This window comes from Thunnus thynnus, chromosome 5 (genome assembly GCF_963924715.1).
Source record: "Thunnus thynnus chromosome 5, fThuThy2.1, whole genome shotgun sequence".
Classification (NCBI taxonomy): Eukaryota; Metazoa; Chordata; class Actinopteri; order Scombriformes; family Scombridae; genus Thunnus; species Thunnus thynnus.
The window spans coordinates 25,835,044-25,860,137 of NC_089521.1; the positions used below are offsets into that span (position 1 = coordinate 25,835,044).

At 40.2% G+C, this 25,094-nt stretch overlaps 1 protein-coding gene across 5 annotated transcripts in view; it reads right to left on the reverse strand.

Annotated features, from left to right (window-relative positions):
* peak1 (pseudopodium-enriched atypical kinase 1) overlaps positions 1-22,365 on the reverse strand; it is a 110,621-nt gene extending 88,256 nt beyond the window's left edge. For 3 of the 5 annotated variants that reach the window (XM_067590395.1, XM_067590390.1, XM_067590391.1), the window contains exons 1-2: positions 21,799-22,091; positions 2,192-2,301 (exon numbers count right to left, since the gene is read on the reverse strand). The gene's annotated coding sequence lies outside the window, so the exon portion shown is untranslated. Of the gene's footprint in view, positions 1-2,191; positions 2,302-18,991; positions 19,068-21,798; positions 22,092-22,190 lie in introns of those variants that run through there. The other 2 variants (XM_067590392.1, XM_067590393.1) reach the window with 2 other exon arrangements.
* Positions 22,366-25,094: the final 2,729 nt, after the last annotated feature.

Here is a 25,094-nt window from a genome sequence, read left to right on the forward strand (position 1 = left end):
ACTCTGTACTGTCAGTAAATTTTGTTCAACTACAGTACATATTTAAGCTTTGGAAACTGTACTGCAGCTCTGACCTAACCACTGCTGCTATCATATATTCGTGGATAATTATTACCCCAGACGCCCTCCCCAAACTCACTAATTAGGTTCCCCAGAGGAAATCAAGAAGAGATGTGGATGCCACATTCTTGCATCCTCTTGAGCACATTCAAGTTAATGACTGCACTATCAGTAAATCAGCATTCAGAAGATAATTATGTCAAAAACAAACCCCTCAAACCTCTCCCCCCACCATCCCCAAAGAGCCCCCTTATCCTCCATGAGACTAGATGGCGCAGGGCCTATCTGTGGGAGCTTGTGAACACAGAGGGATGTGTGGTGGTTGGCCTGGACTCAGCCAAAGACCTGGCAAGTCCAATTATACTCAAGCCATTTCAAAGTGCATCTAAAGACAAATGTGGGATTTTGCTATGGTGCTAATTAGGGGCTTGGAATTATGAGAGACCTCACAATGCACATGACATTACCACAATAGTTGGATCAAACTGACCCTGAAATAGTGAAGTACTAAATATTTTTAGTGACAAAAACACATTTAAATGGGATCATCATATAAAAAAGCTAAAACCTCTATCACAACTAACATGTCATGTCATTGAAAGTAAATCTTTCAAGCAAACAGCAGATGCTCAACATGTGCAGCACAGACAGACAGACGATCCGACTGACATCGACCAATCAAACTGTCTTCTTGTAACAAGATAAACAGTATGTTTGTGAGACAAAACAGATCAAGTATGTCAGGAGGAGGAATGAAGCAAAGGAATGGAAAATATGTATTGTGAATGTGAAATAGAACAGCAATGACAAGTATGTTGGCATTAAATGCAGAACACAAAACAGCAGTCTCAGCTATCAAAGTAGAGGTGGTAATAACCACCAAAACAGAACAAAAACAAAGAATGTCCAAAAATAGCTGCTGAGCTTCGTAGGTGACGCAAAGCTACAATTTTGAAATACCTTGGTCATGAAGTCAGAATGGATGAAATCATTTCCCAGAATGGTGGAGATGAGTGTATACTAAAAATAATCGCTCCATATTTGAGTTTGGCTTGAATCAAACTGCGGGGGAGGGGGAAATCGTAACAATATGTTAATTAGTAAGCTAAATAAAATATTGTCATCTCTTCTCATTGTGGTGATGGAAATGTGTGGGTTCAAAAAAAAGTACCAGGACATATTCTTGACCTTTCTCTCCCCTTAGTCACGGGTGCTATCGCTTTGTGATGCATGAGCAGTATGACAACAATCTGACTGCTTTGTAGTTCCTTTTCTGTGCCGGAGCACGAAAATACTGGTTACAGAAAGGAAGATTTATAGAGGTCCATTGACAAAGGCAAAGGACTAACAAACATCAGCCCAGGCAACGTGGCCGGAAACTGAAACAAACAATATGGCCTTTGAGTGTCCCTGTGCAAGGATGACTAACCATTTGTATAACAGACTAAGTCTACTCCAATTTTTATGCGGTGTCAAAGCCAACCGAACGAATAACACATCAAAACATGAAGAGCAAGGCTGAAGGTGTTGATTTTTTTTGTTTTTTTGCCAATAATGTGCTACAGTATTTCCGGTACAATACTTAATTTTAATTTTAATAGTGTTAGTCTCCGCAAAAATACAATAAAACAAATAAAAACATGTGACGGACTGTTTATGCTCCCGTTATATGTGGCCGGGCGGCAGGAATTTTCTGGTAAACTGTACTTTCCTAAATTTTCCTAGCGTAGTTGTGGTGATGTTAAAGGTGGTTGCATACATACAAATTTAGATTAGTTATGTTTTGCTGTGGTGTTGCAGTTTATTTGTATTGCCCAATATCACACAATGTCTCAACAGCCTTTACAGGCCCACAACAGTAACAATTTGGTTTTAAAACCAAACTCTTAAAGAAGAAAAAAGGGAAAACTCTATAAAAACTCCCTCAGTATATTAAATGGTGTAACACAGTCTTGTCATGTTTTAGTGTTGCTAAGGGAGAAAGTTGCTTGCAAATTCAACAATAACAGAACCAATGTCTTGTAGCAAAAGGACTGTATAACGGTTTAATCAAACCTGCAGTTTTAATATCATTGATTGTGCAGCACTACTGCAGATAATAAGAGGTAATAGAAAGTTTGATTCGACTCACCTGCCAGGCTATGCGACTCCCTGTTGTCTTGAGTGTTATTGGCCTGAAAGTCACAAAAGTAGCTGATTCAGACAAAGCCACAGGGCATCCTAAGGCTGCAGCCAATTTGCCTGCAAACAAGGAGAGCAAGAGACAAGAGGTTAGATGTCAGCTTAATGTCACCATTAAGCGCTCCTGATGAGCACCTATTTCTGAAGAGTAACAGAGAAAGGCTCATTAAAAAAGATTTGACTTTTGACTTCACGTTCACATTTAAATCAAGAGAAGCACGGGACAATTTATGATTCACAAATGCCTCAATAGTCAATACAGCAAAAGCTAAAGAAAATTTCAGGGACAAGTATATTGTGGTATTACAAACAAATTCACAAAAAGGTACAGCATGTGCCACTGCTTCAATTCCTATAATTACAACAGTGCATAAAGGTAATTCCTGCACAAGGGTTTGGCCTCTGGGTTACTCTATAATCGAAATTTCTATACAAGGAAAGAGCAACTGAGCTGTTTTCAAAAGTCTGAGTATGTAAAATTTAAGACTGTACAAAAGTGAGCAACAGAGAGAGCTGTGATGTTCGTACAACAACTGAGGGCTTGCGGGTACCGTGCTATGTGGATCACTTCCACAAGAAAAAGAGACCGGAGTGAGGGTTAACAGTGGTGGGGTTGGAGGTATCATGGTCCTATATTTCATAACAGAACTAACCTATAAAACCTGTCTGCTTCAAGCTGCTGCCAGTCAAGCATGTACAGCTCAATATGATATAAAGCTAGACTGCTTTGTCACTATGAGCAAAAGAACATAATCTGTGAGGGCAAAAAAAGTGACAAAAAGAGAATTTCCCCTTTTCCACAAGAAAACGGTCACACATCATCTTGAAATGATCTCATCACATGTTTAGCTGTTATGAAAAAGGGATTTTTCATGGGCAGTTCCTCTCTACGAGGCACCAAGCTGAGAATGAGCCATGACAACACATTGCACCCACTTGATGCGACATAAGCTTCATAAACATTCACATCAGCTAGCCAAAAAGCCACTGTGCATTAATAACGCCGGCGGACTAGCGAACCATTCCAAAGCCATTCTCCGCAACGCTGTCACGTCCCAATTCTCATTAAAAGCCATGAGTCAACAGAAATTAGACAAGAACCACTCCCCTGCCCTAAATTCATCCCTGCAGACATGGCATTCTGCTTTTGCCCACTTCATACTGTAGTCTGCTCAGGCAAGAAACCAAGCTATATAAGGAATTGTTAGTGTTGAGCACAGCTAGTGGCTCTAAACTATTAGAGCCAAGGGTTTAGAGGTGGGGAGTCTGTTTACACTGAAAGCTTTTTTATTTTTTGTTTTAAGAGGGTCCACTTGCTAAACATGACTCAGGCTTTAATGCATAATCCAACACTAATATTGGCTGCCGGTGGGCAGGATGGGGGGGGGGGAGGTGAACAGGGTATGTTTGTGTGAACACATGCAGGTGTGAGTGTTGTGCACATGGCCATATTTGAGTGAGTCCTAGTATTTGCAAATTGCAATTTTGATTAAATTAATGTTATGTACATATAATATTTCAATCACACTTTAATGGACAGTGTTTAATACCTTGATCACCTTTTTGCAGAGCATGCTAATGGCTTAAAATGGCACTGTTTTATAATTGGACTGGTGTTTGAGGTTTATTCTTACTAAGAAAGGCAGTAAAACATAATCATACACTGAGATTGACCAAGAAACAGTATAAGAGAAACCAAGCGCAACCAAATGTCCCAATAACAGTGAGATCACTTTCAAGTTCAACTGCAAACTAGAAGTCCAGCAATGCCCTACATATAATAACTAAAAAGAGAAAAAATTAAAAAATATGAGTACAGTCATGCCAATTCTCCCCTGGGCTTCCCTTTGCTCCTGGTTTTAGCTGTGACCACTTCCTTCCTCTAGCTCTAATTGACTGTGCACTATTTCTACACGAGGCAGCAAACTAAACAACTCCATGTGTCCCTGTATGGCAGTTAAGCAATGGCAATCAGGACAGATACAGAGCTGTGCGCACCAGGCTAACGCTATTGTGATGCAGACTGTTTTACTGCATCCCAGCAGCATTATAGCATTCCCACTCGCTAATCTGTGCCTGTATCATAAGGCCTCTCGGGGCATTCTTGATTCACAAGCTGTTGTTATGATGTCATGACGGACAATTTTCCCACATAAAATTTGATCGCTCTCAGACCATCACCGAGATTCTGAGTCGATCTGCCGGGATAGCTGAGTGTGAAAGGTTTTAAAAAGTTGAAGACCTGAGCCTTGGACATTATGCACATGCACTGGGGCCTTTGATCTTCGACTCCAGCTAAGACTAAGCGATCCCCGTGGAAAGGAAACATGCCAAGCTCAACAGAGCCTGAATCAAAGACTTTACTTAGCACCCAAACCACAAACGACATTATCGTACTTAGTTGGGAACGTGAGGCGAGAGAAAGTTTCAAAGACATTGACATGCTTACCTTATCACGATCCTATTCATGAAAGACAGACCGTTGCAAAGAAATATGAGTTTTAGAAAATTAGTAGAAAGTTCTGGGAGAGAACAGTCGTAGATGCATTTGGGTATTTTTAAGCTGAATGCCGCTCCTGCAGCTGAAACTGATTCATTTTTTTGACTTGACTAAAACTGTTATTAGGAAAAATGTTGCATTTTGTCGTAACTACAACAGGGCTAACTGCAGTTCCTAGAAAATATACACAAATACAGTATCTTCTCAGACATCAAATTACACCGACAGACAGGAACAGAAACAGTGCACCTCCTCAACATTCAGTAAACATTCTGGTGTCTGCATGAATTGCACAGATGTTTCCTCCTCTCAGCAATGTGACTAGATTGGTTGTGTGTGTGCAGACTAAGTGGGCTGAGAGGCCACCGGAGGGACAGCTGACTGTTTGCAATGGTCCACGGAGCATGTCTTTAGGCCAGGACCCTGTTCCCAAGACGACAACAACAACCTACAGTTCAGCGTGACCTTTACGAGAGTTTGGAAAGTTGGACAATCCGGATAAAAAAGAAAAAAGGTTTGAGAAACAATGCAGCTGCAAAGAAAGAATTTTCAAATGTTTCTGATCTGGCATCTCAGCTTATATCAAGTGTCTACATCTAAAATGCATTTCATATAGTACTGTGATTAATAGATAATATACTAAGTATAAAATAAGTATTCTGAGATGTAAAACTGCACCCCCTCCCAAAAATAAACAAACAAAAGATATATTAAATGACCACTAACAAAAGACTCAGACACAAATCAACCTAGCCCACCAATAAGCCAGCCAACTTGTCTCCATGGTGAAAGGATTATGTCATGACTCAAGCATCTAGAGGAAAATACAGCCTGGGTAGGCCATGACAAGTGACTGAGTGGATTTAATATTTGTCAAAGAATAAGCGTGTGAGCTGAGCGACTAGACAAACGACTGGAATGGAGAGCTACCCCTGTGCATTAACCATGATGTCATTATTGTGCATCTTGGAGCCAGGGCAGAAAAAAGCATCCGTGCTGTTCCAAGAGCCGAGGACCTGCATCACATTTAGATGGCATCAGACACTATATTTAAATGTGATTCTGCAGGAGGACAGAAAAGGGTTCTGACATCTCCTGGATACAAGTTACTTAACAAGTGCCTCTTTTAACACAGTCTTTACAAGGTACATTCAGCTCCCCTCTCCCTCCATTTCTTCTTCTTTCAGTAGTATTTATACATTTTCTCCATCCCTGTTCTCTTCACAACTCCCCAGCTTTCTGTTCCCCTCTCTCCATATTATCGGTCCCACTGCTCAACTCCCAGGGCGGGCAGCTGGCTCTACATCAGACACATCCCAGGACAAAAGGGTAACTCCAGATTGTCGTGGTGAGGGCAGCCACCCGTGGCAGCGCTCAGCGGGATTCCGGTTGTTCATGGTTGGCACTAATTACAGATCGGCCAGACTCGCCAGAGCTCTAGAAACTCCAGTTAGTACAAAGAAAATGCAGAACTGGTTTAGACAGAAAAACACAGACTGACCATTAAAACTGTCTCCACTTGAAGCAAGGCAGATAAAACACGGAGTGATGTAAACTCAATAGGGTGGCTTAAAGACATCAATCAGGATCAAGCACACGCTCCCTGGGGAAGCCTATTAACTTGTGCAAGGCCATAATGTTGCAGTTTTATTGCTACCCGGAGGCGTGATGTAGCCTTCGTATGGAGTATCAATGTGTGGAGTTGAATTCACACTACGGGCTGTTGTAAAGCTAATTGCAAAGATAATCCCCCTCTCTCCCTCAAGCTCCATGTCTCACTTTACAATCATTATCGTGCCAGAAAAATAGTTTTTTTTTTTTCAGCAAAGTTGCACTGAGCTTCTTAAAAGAGCTTCTTTTGCAGGGAATCCCTGCACTAGATGTCTTTATGAATTCAGAGGCCTGTGAAAGACCCATGTTGGTAATTCTGAATCAGTAATGGAATTCAAAGGCTGGAGCCATGTTGGAAGCTCAAAGGATATAGACGGCAATTTTCTATATTTTTCTTATTGTCAACAAATCTCATGTGCAGAGTAAACCAACAATGGACTCAAACTTCTTACATGTATTATGTGTGCATCCAAAGCCTAATATATCATATTCCTCTGTGCTGTAGACTTCTGTTGTTGTCCAAAAACTATTAAAAATAAGTCAATGAACCACATCGTTGCACTTGGTGACCATGATGATTATGGTAGTTTTAGGTAAAAATGGCTCCAATGACTAATAACAGCTTTGGAGCCATTTCTAAACATCTCATTAAATACAGAATATAGAAAATCATCAGCCATATTCTTTTACAGAACTCCCATTTGCTGTGCAAGGAGAGATAATAACATCACCTCCTAATAAAATCCAGCCCGCAGAAGATGCAACCTGCTAATAAGAGAGTACACTCTTTAAAAGAGATCGATTTGGGTTTAGATTTTTGTTTCTGTTAAAAAAAAAAACATGTTTTTTGCTGTTATTTTCACAAAAATATACATCGGTATTGTGGCATACAGGTTTTTGTATCCAGCCTGAGACTTGTGTTGTACACCATTCTCTACCCTCTCTCCAAAAAACAAAAAACAACTTTAAAACCTTGGCTACTTGTTTCATGCACCCACATTTTTTAAAACATCTACACAACATCTTGACAACCGTGGGTGTATAATTTCTATTCCCCACAAAGATTTGACTGACAAGTTAATAGCCAATCACACACCGGAGGTGGCGATGTGTGTGAATAGTAGACAGCATAAGAAGGGGACATAAAACATGGAATGGCTAAAGCTACAGTAAAAGCTGTGAGTGAAAAGAAGCAGCCTGTTGCACAAGGCTGCTTGTTTGAGCTGACTAAAAGAACGGCATCAGGTGTCAACAAGAAAACTCAGCGAAAGCAAACAGAGTGTTTATAGCACATGCACTGCAACGCACTGCTTAGCAATTAAACACTAAGACATGTTACACTTTGCTCTCTGATTTATGCTGGTTGGAATCTGTAGTATACAAGCTACCTGCCACTTTTATTTTGGTTGAAAGCAAATTATCTGAAAGCAATCACCAATGGTTATAATCTATATATAATCTATCCAGAACGGTGATGCATTTGATTACAATAAGAAAGGAGGAGAGAGATTTGCAAATGTAACTGACATTGAATTGAAACCACAAGGAGCAAATTTAGGTTTTTAGCATGCATACACACACACACACACACACTAAGAAACAAAAGTGTTGACCTCATTTAATATTTGATGTGTTTGCTCTAGTCATTATTCGTTTTTTTATGCCCTTTACTGTCACATAAATCGACTCGGTGACAAACCTGTTTAATTAAAGCCCTTTTATGAAGAAAGTCAGCTTGATTAATATGCATGTCCTCGTTTCTGTCATGCTTCCACACGAGACTAATTTTCGCTTAGACAGTAAAAATAAATTAACATGTCTTGCTTAAGTAGCTGAGATGTAATAGGGGGATTCGTGAGCGTGTGCGCAAAAGAGATAGCTTTTAATTAAAAGGAGTGTTGGTGCATATAGGGTGAGTATGGCTATATGTAGTGTGTGCACGCTTGTGTAAATTAGCCAATTTCAAGCTCCTTTAAAAACAGTGGACTAACTTAGGCTCAATCAGTATTTTCTCTACACAGTAATACAGGAAATGAATGTTTAATTTAAACCAGATCACATTTAAGTTATATTATAATATAATATAAATGAAGTTAATAGAGTTTAGCAAGTCTAAAAAGCAGATTTCGATGACCCTGAAGAAGAACAACAGCTGTTTTCAACTGTTTTGGTGCTTTTCACTCTTTTTTTTTTTTACTACGTTTACACAAACAACTGGATATGTTTTACATTCCCAACGGCACGATAAACAGAAACGATAACACAAACAGGGACGTTTTATGGTGTAAGAAATGTTATCATCTCCAAACCTAGGTATTTCAGTCCTTTCAAGTGTTCCATCCACCTCAAAAGAGCCACCGTGCTTTCCTAACACTACAAAAAAACAAACACAGAAAGGGTTTCCTCTGATCTCTCCGAGTTCCCATCACGTGTCGGTGCAGGTGTTCTACTCTTGCCCAGAGGGAAGAAGATGTGTTGGCACAAGGGAGAAATATGCATGCCAGAGTAAATATAAGTGTGTGTGTGTGTGTTTATATATTCTCCATTTACATCTTTTCTCTTCTTCAGAAAAGAAAACAAACACACTTTCACAATTTAGACTAGAACTCCGCCTTTAGCGTGCGTTAACGGTGCCAGAGAGAAACCGAGGGATAAAGCGATCCTTATGTTTCAACATCGCGTTTTCACTTTGATCTTACAATATGAGTCCAGACGTATAAAATCATATGAATGCTGGAGCTTAATGTGCTGTAGACTTGTTTGCCAGCCACATGTTCGCTGGCCGGTTTGTGCACAGCCACTGTTCCTGTCAGTCAACAGTCCTCTGGATCATAGTGCTCCAAACTCCTCCTCCTCCTCCTCTTCTTCCTCCTCCTTCCGTGGCCCAGATCTAATGGCTGAATGCCAATATCTGGGCAGGACACCCACCTGCTATCGCAGTTACACACTCACGCACATGGAAGTTTCACAACTAAGCAGTCACTTCAAAACACCGAATCAGCAAACTTGCTCCTCTAATCTGAATAAAGACTTCCGTTTCTTCTTTCCTCAAAGGGCTACGTGCCCTCTTTCACACCATTCTCAGACGGACACGTCACGCTCGTCTCATCCCCTACGGACAATCAGCCAGGAGCCCCCCCCCCTGTCGGCCTTCCAGCCTGATATAGCTGTGGTATGGGCTGGGGTGTGGGCCAGGGTCTGAAGGAATGGGACTGTTAGTTTTCTGGCCATTTCGATCGCCATGTGATCCAGATCATGTCGCACCTATCGACAAGTACTTACACAAGCGGGGGGGGAGAGGTACTGTCACAGAGGTACGGCGTGCACTATTATTGCTAATGAGATCACAGCGTGGAGGGGCTGTGCGTGTGTGTGTGTGTGTGTGTGTGAGAGAGAGACTAAAAGGGGAGGGGTGGGGGGGGGGGGGGTCTATGAGTTAAACAGGTAATTTGAGATGAGCCCTCACTCAGTCGGGCGGTTGAAAATGGGGTGAGTCTGCAAATTTAATTTGAGCAGCACCAACGAGATTATTTGCGGAAAAGAGTCTTGCTGTGTCAGGCAAGGTCAGGCAGGGGATGTTTGTTTACAAGTGGTGAGGTAGTGAATGCTGAGATGCATTTTCGCTGTGAATGTTGCGTAATCTCTTAACAACTCTGGAATGCTGGGTGACAAATAATGTAAGGTGTGATTTTTCTATGTTTTGCCACTAAATGTATTGTTCTAGCTGCACAGCCGCTTTGCTTTGCTCTCAGTTCATATTCAAAAGAAGCATAATTTCAATGATCAGAGCCTTCCTGCTTTATTGAGCTTGACACTCATTTGAAAATCTAAATTTCTCAAATCTATGTGTGTGTGCACTCATTAACAATGTGTCTACCACTGGAATTTAATTGTGATGATTTAATATTGTGATACTCTGTTGTCTACACTATTCACAACTCTGAATTAAACACTTTAAGGAATATTTAACATTTAGCGTTTTACAAGATGATTGCCTCCAGTAGGCTCAAGGGGAATTTAAACTGTAGCTCTGCCTTACGGGGTTACGTGCACAGGCTCTATAGCCACACTGTAGGATATACCATAGCTGACATGCCGACCCTCAAAAATATAACTACACGTCAGGGCTCCGGCAGTTACGGAGATACCGCGTGAAGACCGCAATAATTGTGACCGGTCAGCTCTGGATGCGTGTGTTCTCTCCTTGAAGTTTCTGTTGATAGTGACAACAACGTTTAGCAAGTTTAAAACAGCTCAGTAATTGTCTTCATTTCAATAACACACATAGCAAAGCCACTGCAAACCCTCTGCTCGCTGTATTTACTTTATCACAGTGAATGAAAGAACACACAACTGCACAACAATAGTCTCCTATTCAGTAGGAAAAGGAAAACTTTCCCTTTGTCACTCTATATCACAAAGTGTATTGAAGAACCAGTTACTGTGGGAGGTATATATATCAAAACTTACGCGGGAGTGCTGTTAACTTCTTACATCAAGTATAAATCCAGCTTTACACTACAGTTTAATGCAACAACAAATACAATTTTGTATACATAAGCCAATATATAATGGTTCTGAATATGTTCTCATGAATACTGGGATACTGGCCATATTACCTAACAATTCCTGGTATCCCTTACTATTTTAATGGGTGACAATATTCTTACAGTGCCAACATTGGCCCACAGTATAAATCATGTTGGGTTAATATGTCATTATGTTTTGCTTGATGGTCTCTGCAGCTTGATATAGTAATAATACTGTGATCAGAAAGTAGCCACACTGCACTGGCAGCGTTTATTTCTGTCAGCTATGCGGTTCAAAACTTACTTGGTACAATGTTCCTAATAACTTGAATCAGCCGAAGCTGAGGCACAGCTGTATTAAAGTCATCCTTGTCTATCACTGAATTAGGACAAGATTAGAAACTGCCATGAAAAAAAAAAAAAGACAAGGGGTTTTATTGTAAGAACAAGAGATAAGAAGAAGCAAAGCGTTTCTATAGTTCACATTTGGATGGAAATAAGTGAGTCACGATGACCTAGTTTAGCGTTCAGAACAGTGGAGGAAGGTTTTTGTACATTTGCAGTGTCAGGAAGAGCCATTAATAAGTGTGGATTTGCAGAGAAGCACCACACCCACCGCCTCCATCCATCTCATCTGTAATTTATAAGACTTCTGTATTCCACTGAGCTTCATCAAGATGCAAATTAACAACGATACGGAATATTTAGACCTCATAGAATAAAATCCACACAACTAAAGGAAATTCTGCAAAAATCAAGCTCCGAAAAAAAGCACAGTTGAAGTTTCCTACTGCAAAATTGTGTAACTGATGAATGTTCTGATAACCGACAAGCACACACATACAGACTCACACAAGCCATCTCCGAAAACCCTCCACACTTCATCTTGAAAGATGGGTGCTTTAGATTAATGTTGGAGATAGTATTGAAGCTTGTACGTAGCCCTCATCCAGGCCTGTAATCTCTAACAGCAGGCAGAGCTCAGGTTCACCATGGTAAACAAGTCCAACATCAGCAAGGTATGTCTGAGAGATTTCAGCACAACACGTAGCAAGTTATTTTAGGTTTGCAGGGGTGAGTCCAGGAGAGTTAGTGAGGTCAAAACGTGGCCAAAAACAAGTGCCCTGCTGTGCTCTCGCACATTTGAGCGAGCCAGAATTGTTTTAGCCTCATCATTGCCACAACCAATCACGGATGCCTTGCCTTAACTCAAACAAATACTTGTGTAGATAGATCATCACATATCTTGCAAGGGAGGTTTATCCTACCATATATGGAGCTCAATACAGTGTCAAGGCAGTTGAAAGTTTGAAATCATGTTGGGGTTTTTTGTTTTTTTTTTTGTCTAAACTGCTTTTCAAGCTCTAACCAAAAAATTCAGATAACAGATAAAACAGATGAAGCACAGAAATGTGAGAAATTGCTTTATAATGAAAACATACCCAAGTCAGAGAAGGCATTCTCTCCCTGCACAGGCTTTGTCTGGAGAGTTGTAGCACTTTTCTCCAGTGTAAAAGTCCCTGAAAGCAGTAGCTACTGGGCCAGACTGGTGCCAACACTCAAAAAAAAAGCCTAACTGGAGAAGTTGAGATCAAAAGCCTAACTGGAGAAACACAATTTGTGCAGAGGGGGGGGATATTTTTCACCTGTTCCAGAGAGACATGATGATAGCAGCGTTACAAATTTAAAAGAGTAAACGTGCAGGTGTGCATGCATGCTAGGTAAGATTAAAATACATGTGGCTGCATGTCCCTTTAAGCACAATGTCGATAGTGGATTTTATTTGTACTTCATAGTTATTTGCTTTACCCCATATCCATCCCCACCCAGATTTAATCGCCAGAAATGCAGAACTGTGGGACCGAGCCTCGAGGCGTTTTTACTTTTACATGAAATTGGAAACTGGATTCATAGAGAGATTTTGATCTCTCACCACATATTGTTAGGTTTTTATTGGCCATCTCTTGTTCCAGCCTCAGGGTGTCAGCTCTGTTAGTTGTCAGATTGAGGGAAGTAGAAGGCCCTGGGATTGCAAAACTCTGAGAAACAATATTTTATTCTGACACTATTTCAACAGTTGGAAATAAAGCAAGCTATAGACATCAGACAACAGTTGTTTTAGGTTTTAATGTCTAGTTGAGTTTGTACTATAGGTGGGATATTTGAATAGACTGTATGGTCATTTTGTTACCAGTCAATGAGTTGTTAACTGTGGCCTAAACATCCAAACCTATCAATAATAAATGGCTCCTGGCCATCAGATGACACTGAGGTTACGTTCGCCAGCTTCTGCTGATGCTTTACAGAGTAAGTCAGTATTGAGTATGCATGTTGCTTATGCTAAGTCAATTAGCTGAATATGCAGTACTGCAGAACAAGGCATCTTCAGAGGGTACTATCACTGTTATATCATGGACAATTACTAAAGAAACAAGACTGTGCCTTTTGCACGCTAGCTGGCAAAGTTAACTAACATATTATAAACCAGTTGTTCCCATTTTAAGTTTCTACTGTTGAGGAATAGGCATTTCATTTAAAAACTTACAGGGATCCCATGTCAGACAAAAAGACCAGGCAATATGGTATCACTTTTTATTCAGCCACAACATCACTTAATATTCCCAGTCTACTGCTGTGTTAGTTAGTGGGAGCCTGAGACATAACAGAACATATCAAGCTTGGAATGCGACACAGCTGGAGTGGACGCTTGAAGGAATCTCCAAATGAAGTTTTTGGTTTTGAGGTTCAGAGAGTCTACTTGAAGCCAGAGTGTGTGTATATACAGTGTGTGGATGCATGCGAAGAATACAAATTAGTGAAGTCTCTAATAATTAGTGCTGTTACTGAGATGTCCGAGTAAAATGCGCTCAAGGAGCCATGACTCCACTTTACCTCACCGTCTGGCTGAGAGAGCTGAGTCTGTCTCGGTGAGAAGATAATCTGAGTCGGAGCAGAGAATTTCTAAGCTCTACAAAATCCAGGAGGCTGAGAGGCACTTGAACACTATCATCTTCGGCCCTGTGCGAGCCACCGCCACCAGTGCTGAAGAGCTGGCTGCCTCCTGACACTGCCACTTATATATATGTATATATAAAACATATATCCAACCTATTGCCAAGATCTACAGTTTTCCTTTTAACATATTCAAACATGTAAATGCTCCTAGAAGGCTTTGAGAGAGAAATTAATCATCAGGTCATTTCAAATCAGAAATGGCATTCGGTCTACGTACTGCCACGTTATCATCAGTTAGGCTTTCCACTGACTGCCAAAAGCAACAGCTAACGTAATGTCTGACATGACCCACATCAATCAGCTATTAAACAGACATTAACGAGACATCATGGTGTTTTTTTACAAGCGGAGAGACAGGTGAGAGGTCTGGAAGACGTCAACAATGAAAAGGCCTTACGTCACCCGCTGGCCGTGGTTCAGCTTTGTTTTATGGACCCCACAGGATGATGATGATGGTTGGAGTAGTCTATCCCACACCCACTATTCAGTTCAAAAGGAGAATATCTGACACCATTAAATCACTGAGTCCAACAGCTTTAGCCCATTAAGTCACTTTGCGATATCCTGAATAGCTGAACTCTGCTTGCCCTGAGAGGAGGAGACACGGTTTTAAATCACACGCTCTGGTGAAAGGACAAAGTTTGACAAGGGGGTTAGCAGCAGCGTCCAGCTTTAAGCTGAGTTAAATCATTAAGGTCAACACATAAGCTTATAGCCTTCATATGTATGCATAACAAAACAGCTGTGGCACAAAGACTTATTAGAAAAATGCATTATAACTCATTAAAGAAAAACTGCCCCTATCTACGTGCAATCTACTCGTAAAAGTATTTTTTAGATATGAGTATCTTAACTACAGTTCGGCATTGCTGTTGATTAATTCAACAGTTTATTTATTTCATTACAAAATCGTAACCTCAACTATTAGCTAATTAGACTGAAATTTTCAGGGTCAACACCTTAGCTAATAGCTTATCAGCAAAGGCATAACCTTGAGTTTTCCAGATATTCACTAATGATTACCGAGTCAACATTCCTTTAAAAGGTCAAACAGAAACATTTCAAACTATTTAAAACTGATCAGCTCTCATGCTACAAAGAAAACAAAGTCATGCAGTAAAAATTAGTGGCATTAATACCTGCAAGTCATCTTCGGAATGAAAACACCTGACTATCAAGCTTATCAATAATCAGTGTCCAATGTAACATTGGCAGTAGATCAGAGTTTTTCACCGGCCCGGCAGCCAAAAACTGATAATAACTTTTTTCCATAATTTTGGTGATTTATTCGTTGTATAGATAATACATACAACAGTGAAGTTCCCTTCCCCGCCCTCGTGCATACACACACACTGACGGAGAGCAGAGGAGAGAGACGGAGAGGCAAACACGGCATTTTCTCCCCACTAGCTCCAATCAGCTGCTCGAAGTGGAGATAGTGCGCATGGTTCGCATGCGTTGTGATTATTGTGTACAATGTGAAATTTCAGCAGTGGCGTTCATCATTTAGCGGTGACATAAACCTGGTCTCATGCTCAGGCAGCCTGGCCAGTGACCTCAATTAATTCTCTTTCATGTCTCCGATTGGCCAATCAACTTACCCTACATAAACTTTTATTGGCCCTGGGCCATAGGGCCATTAGTTATGTCAGAACCTGATAATTAATATCTACCTTATTAGACTACATTGAGTTAAATCCCAAGAATAAAACATAGTTCCTAGTAGTAAAAATTCCACATTTATTGCAATACTGTAGAAGAAAATTTGCTATTTATTTTGCTATTTAAATTTGCTAGTTATATGGGAACGTGCATCCTTCAGGAACAAATCTTTGCCAAGCTTTTTCAAAGCCCTTATCTCACTTTACTGCTTTAATGCCTGTTTGAGCACATTTACAACATCGGTATGAGCACGCTAACGGTCACACAGACACACAAGGAGACATGAGCAAATATAAGGAGGCTGGTGAGACAGTGATGAATGCCCCCTCTCTCTCTCTCAGATCAAATACCCTGACAAGAGTAGATGCCTTCTGGTTTGAGATAAGATCCCAGTGCCACTCTGATCCGCTCCTTCATCATCCACCATCTTCTTCTGAGCCGCAGATTGAAGACTGATATGAAAATTACTCATGACGCTGAGACTGTATGAACCCGGCATGACACTGCTGCCATGTCACATACAAGTAGTCAAGTGAAAATGTCAACTGTATCTTCATCTGATCAGGTTGTATTACTACACAGTTGATGAAGTCCAGCATAAAAATAATTTCATAAAGAAACAGAGATTATATTTCATTAAAAAGAAGGCTTTTGGTAATCCAAATACATCTATTATCTGCTGGATGTGTCGAACAAATAATATGATAATTGCACCGTTCATCTGAGTGACTCCTGGAGTCCAGTGGGTTACTTTAATTTGTTCTGACATTTTCCCACCTGGATGACTAAGATGACACTACACCGACTTTTGGTAGGTGCCGTGTTATTGCCTGATAGCTGCAAAATGTACTCTGTGTAAGCCACGACCTGGAGCTGCCAACACGAATTATATCAAGGCCAGAGAGCCAAAACAAAACGCAACTGGGCTCCGACTCTGCCTTGATTGCAGACAGAGCTGAAGTTTTTTAGACGTGGCTTCCAGCCTGAACTGCACTTTTATCAGGCTCCACTGACCTTCTAAAACCTGGAGTGTTTTGTTTGAGGGTAAACTACATGGTCAAATTCCTGATGGTGTAAAACGAGAACAATGTTGTTTATCGAAAAGCAGTGTGACATTTGGAAAGACCTAACTGCGGTTTTGCTTTGTAGGGGTTGAATTCAAGATATGCTGGAGTGTTATACTGATCTTTAGACCTTTAGCCTAATTACCCATCTCACAAATGTTTGTTAAACATTTTTAACAAACCAATCATTTAGCGACGGCAGCTTTTTTCAGTCAACTAATGAGAGTTTTTACAACATTTTCTGCTCAATTTGATCATTTATTCATGTGTACAGGGGAAAAAACCACGGAGTGGGATACTGGGATGAATAGCAAGAATATCAGAAACTAAGATATTCATGTGGCACTCCGCTGATCTTCATGAAGAAATTGTTATTCGACTTGTCCCCCTCCACAGGTGGTTTCACAGCGCTGGTCTAGCTACAGAAACAGCGGTCCTGGGGTGAGTAGAGATCCACCGCCTTGTTCAAAGACATTTCAGAAAGAGAGCTGTATGAACTTGGATTGAGAGGCCATTCATTTTAAATGATATCACACTAGTTATTACAGCTCACAAAGTCGAGTTATTTGCTGAAGTCAAAGGCTTGAGTCAGAGACTTGGATAAAACATCACATGAGGGATATGCGTCACAGAAATCCAATTTTGAAAAACTACATTAATGAGATCTGCATCTGGTGTGAGTAACACTACTGTTCTTTTGCAACTGGCCTCTCTTTGTGTGCCAGTGTGGGCTCCTTAACCTCCGGGTCACACCTGTTACCTAGCTCAAACTCTGGCTGAGGGCAAAGGGAGAGGTCGAGGGTCACGGTGTCACATGACACTTCCTTCACAGATCTTTTTCAGAGCCCACACGTACACATGCACTCTGTCAACCGAGGAATTATCTGTTATTTATGTCACTGAGCTCTCTAGACAACAACTGTTTCTGAGATTCATTTTTTTTCTTATTTGCCAGCAAACATGTTTGGAACGGTGGGTGTCTAATATCATGCACTGCCTTTAATCCCAGGCTACAAATAATCCGAGAGTGTGTGCACGAATAAGGTACACTGAGATCAGTTATACCAGAGCTGAGATCTTAGCTGAAAACTCCATCTGATATCATACATTTTGCAGTTTTGCAACGTCCCTTTTATCTGGAACACACAGCTTTTCTACCTATCATAATTCAGAATTTACCTTTTTTTTTTTTATTCCTGAAAGGTTTTGCACTATTTACTGTTGAAGGGTGGTGCATTATTTCATGTTTATCAAGTAGACTGAAGCCTGTACACATGTATAATTCAATAGTTTAATTCAAAAATACTATTAGCTATGTCTTAGGAATATATATTCCATTTGGAAATCAATGTGTTAAAATTAAAAGCATAGATTCAAAAGCACCACAGCGCTGCACACAAACGTCTTAAAATGGCTTATTACACTCAAATTAACCAATAAACACGCTTTGCTTCGATGCCAAAAATACAGCAGAATGTGTTTTCATAGAGCAGATTTGCTGTGCAGTAATGATGCTTTAATATCCAGCACCATCACACTTCGAGCTTCGAGCTGATTAGTGTATTAGAAGATAGAAACATTTATTCTATCTTTCAGAAAAAAAACAAACATTAAACACAACACAGTAATATATCTGCATGATGGAGTAAAGTAAAACACAACCAGCTGCGGTTGCAGACTCTGCACATACTGAGCTTTTGAGAAATATCGATCCGCTACTCGGGTTGCACCTGTTGTGGGTTGAAGCTAATTGAACGTCAATTAATCGATACAAACTGTTTCCAAGCATCAAATTAATTTTGACAGTTGTTTATGTCGTTTCTAAGACTCCTCGTATGAAAATATCATTCTCTTACTCCTCTGCGGCTCTACCTTCGGGTCGTGGACTCGGTTGAACAAAACAAGCTAATTTTTTTTTTTTGGTTTTTTCATCAAGTGACTGGCATTAGTCTCTTTCTAAGCATGTATGGGGTATCTATTTGAAAAACAAACAGTGGAAAGCCTTAGATAAGCTCAAGCTCCGGGTCATTGATCTTTCTGGCAAACAGAAACAACTTTCATCTCAATTCACAATGTGATGGGACACATTGTGAACATCTCACTGCACTGCCATTTCAAGATATGCCTGGAGGCCTCAGTGAGTCATCCATGACATTCCTGTATAACACACACAAAAAAAGGAGCCTTTTGTAATGAAAAAGGTAATTTATGTCAGATTAATGTCATCTCTTCTCACACGCCGCTGTCACAGGGTAGATCAATACTACGGCTGAATGTCTGTGATAGGCAAACAAAAAGGTGAAAGGCAAATAAAACAGTGACTGTTAAGCAGCTGCCGTGAAAATCACTTATATCATTTAGAAATATACCCCACGACTGTATTTCGATGTCAGACTCCATCTCATGTCATTCAAAGATCCTGCAAATCACGACACCTCTGCAGCCCTGCGGAATACAACAGATAAACATCACCACAAAATCACTATCTTCCCCCCATCGCTCACCGCAAAGAATGTCAGGTATGTTCACAATCCTGAAATCTCGGAAATAATCCAACAAATATTTGTTCCGCATACTTTGGGAACAGGCGTCCGCGGGGCAATTATCAGAAGGCAAATCTCGGCAAAATCCCCCCCCCCCCCTACCCCACCCCTCATCCGCTTTAAACAGGTGAAGAAGTAACAATGTCAGACGCCTGCCTTTGTTGACACTGTCAACTCACCAGTGGTAATCAAAACAAGAGCAGGGAGCAAGTAAAAACAAGAACTGAAAACTACAGTCGCACACAAAGAAGATCTCGTTTTTTATCAAGAGCCCCGGTGTCTGTTTCCAAAGAACGGACAGTTACGAGCGGTGATGCACTTCAACTTTCACTGGCCTGAACTTTTGACACTGAAACTGAAGCATGTTTCACTTTCACAAACACATTCTTCACATGACCTAAACTGAGGGGTTGAATGCGTATTAATGAGAGAATAAAGGATACTGCAGATTCCAGCTGCACAGGGTTTGACATTTATGGGTTTTTGGAGTCTGATAATGATGTTTTTTTTTTCTCTACAGCTGACTAAAGTGACATCCCACCTTGAGGTCCGAGCCTGTCCCGCACATGTGTGACTTTTGTGGAAATATCTTCCAGATGACTTGATGACGCTGAATGAGCAATTAGCCGGCTGACATACTGTATATACAGTGTACATTACACTCTCCGCTGCTCACTGTCAAGCTCTCAACACCTAGAACTGAAATGTTTAGGCAATTAATTGATTAGACGACTGACGTAAAATTCATCTGCAGCTGTTTTCATTCTATTTTAGTCATTAAAATGCCAAACATTAACTGGTTGTTGCTTTGAACGGTAGGTCGAACAACACAAGCTATCTGAAGATGTCACCGGGAAAACGTGATGTGCATTTTTCATTGTTTACCACCTGACGTAAAGACAAAATATTTTCCGATGCCACTCAAAACACAAAACTTAACTTTTTAAATTGTTCTTCGCATGCATACATCACACCTCAGCTACTCTTTTTAATTCATGATAAGGCCTTATCATTAAACTGACTGCACTATAAGATTTAGTCTTGAATCTTTTAGCAGAAGCCTCTCAGATAAAGACGGTTCAACACTAACCTGGGAATACAGATATTGACAGGTGAAAATAAAACTTTCACATTTTTTAATTGGCTCATTTAAACACCTGCATTAAAACTTAATTTCTGTCTTCACTTGTCAGAGCCTTCATGCCTGATTTCCATTTTTAGTTAGAAGTTAACAAGCAACATAGAGAAGCTGTTTTTATTGATACATTCAATGCAGTGCTCATTCGGGTACATTTTGTGTGTGTTATTTAACACTGTCAGTTATATACAGAGGCAGAAACATGCCATGCAATACACTTAATGCTAGTATCAAACCCTGATGTAATGTAAACATTGGCAGCTTTTGTATGTAAGGCACTAGCTAACCCATGTTCCACTCTGCAGTCCTGCGTAAATGGCTCGTCATGGGCCAAACAAAGGTCGTCATGTTTAGGAAGTTTAGGTTAGGGAGCACAGACAGTTCTTTGATTGGAAAAAAGGAGGACAAGGCAGTATAACGCCCTTCACTTGTTTACAGGTAAACGATATTTTTAAATGAAGAATTATTTTTACAAATATGCCAGTCAAATAATAAAAATCTACAGGAGAGGAGAGGCACATTTTGTATGAGTTTTAATAACCTGGCAATGGATAACTTTTTGTAAGATTGTTGCATATAACTTAAATAAATGTATTTTCTGCAGGTAGGAGAGCAACCATCTAATTATTTAATATTTAAAATTCAATCTGTAGCTGCTCCTCTCATCAGAGTATACTATATATTTAATATTTTTCTTCTATTGTAAAGTCTTTCCTTTTTTTATATTATTTAAGATTTCTTAATTTTGTATATGTTTTTGACTGCTACTCACCACAACACCGCTGAGACAAATTCCGTATATGTAATCTGATTACCTACTTGGCAATAAATCTGATTTTGATTCCGATCCTGGCAACGGTGAAACACTCATTTTCCACTCACACTCTTCTCATTACCTTATTACATTAACATTTTGTGTAGAGAAATAGCACGAACATAAAGCCGTTTCCCCACTGTTACCCTCTAAAAGACCCCTGGTGGTCCCAGGACCCCTGTTCGGTCAGCAGCGCTAACTTAAACTGCCTATTTCATTCTGTAAACATTGAGAGGTTTTTTTTTTGGTGTGGGCTCATTCCTAAACAAACGCCAAACTAACTTTTTTTTAAAAACAAAACCAAAGACGAGCAGCATCACATTTCTGAACAAACCTGAGTTGCCTCTCGGTATTTTAGCCCTCACTCAAGTTATGACAGCAGCAAAGGAGCAGCTATGTTGCAACGTTACGAAGTCGGCACGCAGATATCATTCAATTTGTTGAGAAGCAAACAACGGCTAGCAAACTTCTCCGCTGTCTGTACTCGCATCCATGCATGTGAACTGCATACATTTTGACAATAAGCGTAAACGTTACAACCCACTGAGCCGTTAGCTTATTCGCAAAGACACGGCATTCCCCTACTGTACAAACTGGAACTTGGCAGCCGAGACGAGACTTGTGGCTGAGACACTTTCAATTTTGGGGGGGAAAAGGAACACTTAGCTAACTTTTCCATACCTTTGAGACGCCGGAGATCTCCCCGTCGATACTACGGCTTCTTAGCAACCATAAATCCCGTCTTTGACAACGTCGTGTTCGGCGGTAACAACGACAGTCCGAGTGTGTACAGCTCAACTCTTGTGCCAGTGCGAGTGATTTTTCGCACACAGCTCCTCTCTGCGTGGCTCCGGTAACAGCCGCTGCAGTTTTTTCCACACAGCCTGCCGCGGGGGCGAGCGCACTGGGATACTGGGCTGGCCAGGAGAACCCGCGTGAACGCGCAATTTACAAGAGACTTTAAACTGAATGTGGAAATCCACTCAAGAAAATTAAGCTGTTTTTTTTTCTCTATTTGTCATTTAAAAAAAAAACTAGCAGGTTATGAGATAAGAGCTTGCAATACTACGTACCTCTTCTTCTGCAGCAGTTACTCTGTGACAAGGTCGAAAAGTCTTCTTCTTGTCGGCTGCTCCCGTTAGGGGTCGCCACAGCGGATCATTCGTTCCCATCTCTTCCTGTCCTCTGCATCTTCCTCTGTTGTGCCAACCACCTGCATGTCTTCCCTCACCATATCCATAAACCTCCTATCTGGCCTTCTTCGTTCCCTCTTGCTGGCAGCTCCATCTTCAGCTTCCTTATCCCAGTATAATAAATATATACATATACATATACGTGTGTGTGTGTGTGTGTGTGTGTGTGTGTGTGTGTGTGTGTGTGTGTGTGTGTGTGTGTGAAAAGGTTGAAAATACAACTAAAAAAAAAAATTGAAATGTGCCATTCAGATAATTCTGCACTTTTTTACTCACATATAAATTTAAAAAATGAAGCACTTTAAAACACAAAAGTGATCAATTGCAGATAAATTTAAATGATTCTATTAAAAAAACAAATTCAAAAACAAAGTTATGACATTACCTTTATAAATGGCAGTTAATTGTATTATTATGTCATGCATTATTTTATTTTCAAATGATTAAAAAATACTAATGCATGGTTCACTTGATAGCTTCTTCTGGAACTTTCAACCACATCTCATAGTCTTCCTCAGCAGATGGAGTTTGATCTCATGCGAGGTGAAGTGTGAAACTTGTTGACAATTAAGCTATCTCCATGACAACTAAGTAAATTCCATCTGCTGAGGAAGAAATATGATTGAAAGCTCTGGAAATAGTAAGTGAATCCTGAGATTGTTTTGTTTTGTTTTGTCTTTTTGTTTATTTGTCAAACTACTATTTTATGGTCATGAATGAACTTCCATGTTAAATTTTTATATATACATTCAAAATATGTTTTAAAGACTCATGTTGACTTTTTTCCATTTGCTAATATGTCTTTGTATAATAGACCACAGTGAGTGTGTGCACTCACATTTCACTTATTGAAAAGCGTTGAGTGCAGTCAGTGTGTCTCGCTGACATAATGCTTCTCATAAGGGGTAATGACCACAGGAGAGGAAATCCCCTCCTCTCCTGCTGCCTTCAGGTGCTGTGGGAAATATCCAAATCATAATTAAAAGCTAAGTGCACATGAAAAGCACAGATCAGTGGTAAGTGTAACTCTTGTCTTTTATTTTCTCCATTTTGCCTACTTGGCACTCAAGTTTCAGAAGGTAATGTTTAGGCTTGGATAAAGGCAGCAGATGTAACAAATGATGCGATTAATTGTTATATTAATGTTTTCGAATTGATCACAAAGCAATATGAGATTAAGATCACACCCAGTTTGTGAAAACTTGCTGCTCTTGTAAGTCTTTCCTTGGAAAAAAAAAAAAAAAGTCCAGTAAAGCAAGACAGTATGTTTCAGACAGCAGTAACATTGGGTGAAACAAGCGAGATAGGGTTCATTTGGAAAAGGCGTTTGGGAAGAGGAGGAGGAGGAGGAGCTGAGCCAGAGGCTGACATGTGGGAATGACTCAAGTTTTTTTGCACATTCCAAGCATTGTTTCCTCCTCCTCCTCCTCCCTGCCCCGGTCCTGGGCACTGAGGCCAAGGATTTTCCAGGGCTGGGGGGAGATGGAGCGGATGATGGATCAAGGAAGAGGGAGGATGACTCGCATTTTCCTCTTTTGCCTTTTTAAGAGTAATTCTCTGTTTCTGCAGCTGAATGAATTGAGTGAGATTTCTTTTCTATGCTTTGTATAACTGGTCTGCATCCCTCACCTGTAAGCAGATTAACATGCTTATCTATGGAGATTATTACACTGCTGCAGGACAAATTGTAAAGATAGAGCAGGAAATCAAAAAAAAAAAAGCTCTTCCTCCTCTGTGTTAAAGGGTAATGAGATAGTGGGGATACATGTTCTTAGAAAAGTAAAGTCAAAACAACTAGCCTGAGAAATATTATGGTACAGTTTTGATCAAATAGACTATTTTAGACAATTTTATCATGTGGACAAATCCTCCTCCTCCTCCTTCTCCTCCTCATCATCATTCTCTTTTCAGACACATTATTAGCTCTACATTTGATGACATAAGTATTATCATCAGTATTTTATGGAGAAAAAAAGAGCCATGTACCTTGACATTTACAGCAAAAAATATAATTTTCAGTGCCCACATACATTTCTCTGTATGAACAAACACTTCCCAAGTAAATTCATTCAAGTCAGCAAAGTAAAAGTAAAGTACAAGGCAATTCTTTCATTTCTTGGAGAGCATGCAATATGTGTATATGTGTGTTTCATTCAAAGCACAAATGTATCTCCAAGTGCAAATGTCACAGCCTTAAAATAGTCTCAGAATAATGAGGTTTTTTGTTTTGGGTGCAGAAAACTAAACAGAGCTGAAATCCTTGAGAAAATCTCTTTGTGAAAATGAGTTCTGGCATCATAATCACTCTAACTGATGTCTCAAAATCACGCAAGGACGTTAATACAAGCAACCCACGTAGAGTGAAACCGAGACACGCCGCCATGTAAAATTTCCATTACTTTTTATGAGTAGAGTGCATATTGTCAGAAAATACTGATACGCAGGTGGAGCTCAGTCCCAGACAGACAGAGAGAGACAGAGAGAGAGAGAGAGAGACAGGGCGCCATGAGGGTTGGCTGGAACACAGAGGTAATGACGTTTGATCTGACTCATGTCAGCTGTACAGTTGAAAGGACTTTGTCCCTGATAATGAAACAGAATTTAAAATAAATCTTCAATAATGTTCCTGTTAAGAAAGAAAGACATGCTGACAGACTTAACTAAAAGATTCTCTCTGATAGATTTGCAGACATTCCTCATTACTCTGTACCTCATTATTCTTCCTACACCTTTATATAATATTTTGTTCACTGTAATGCCAACATGCCGTGCTCTGATTGTGTT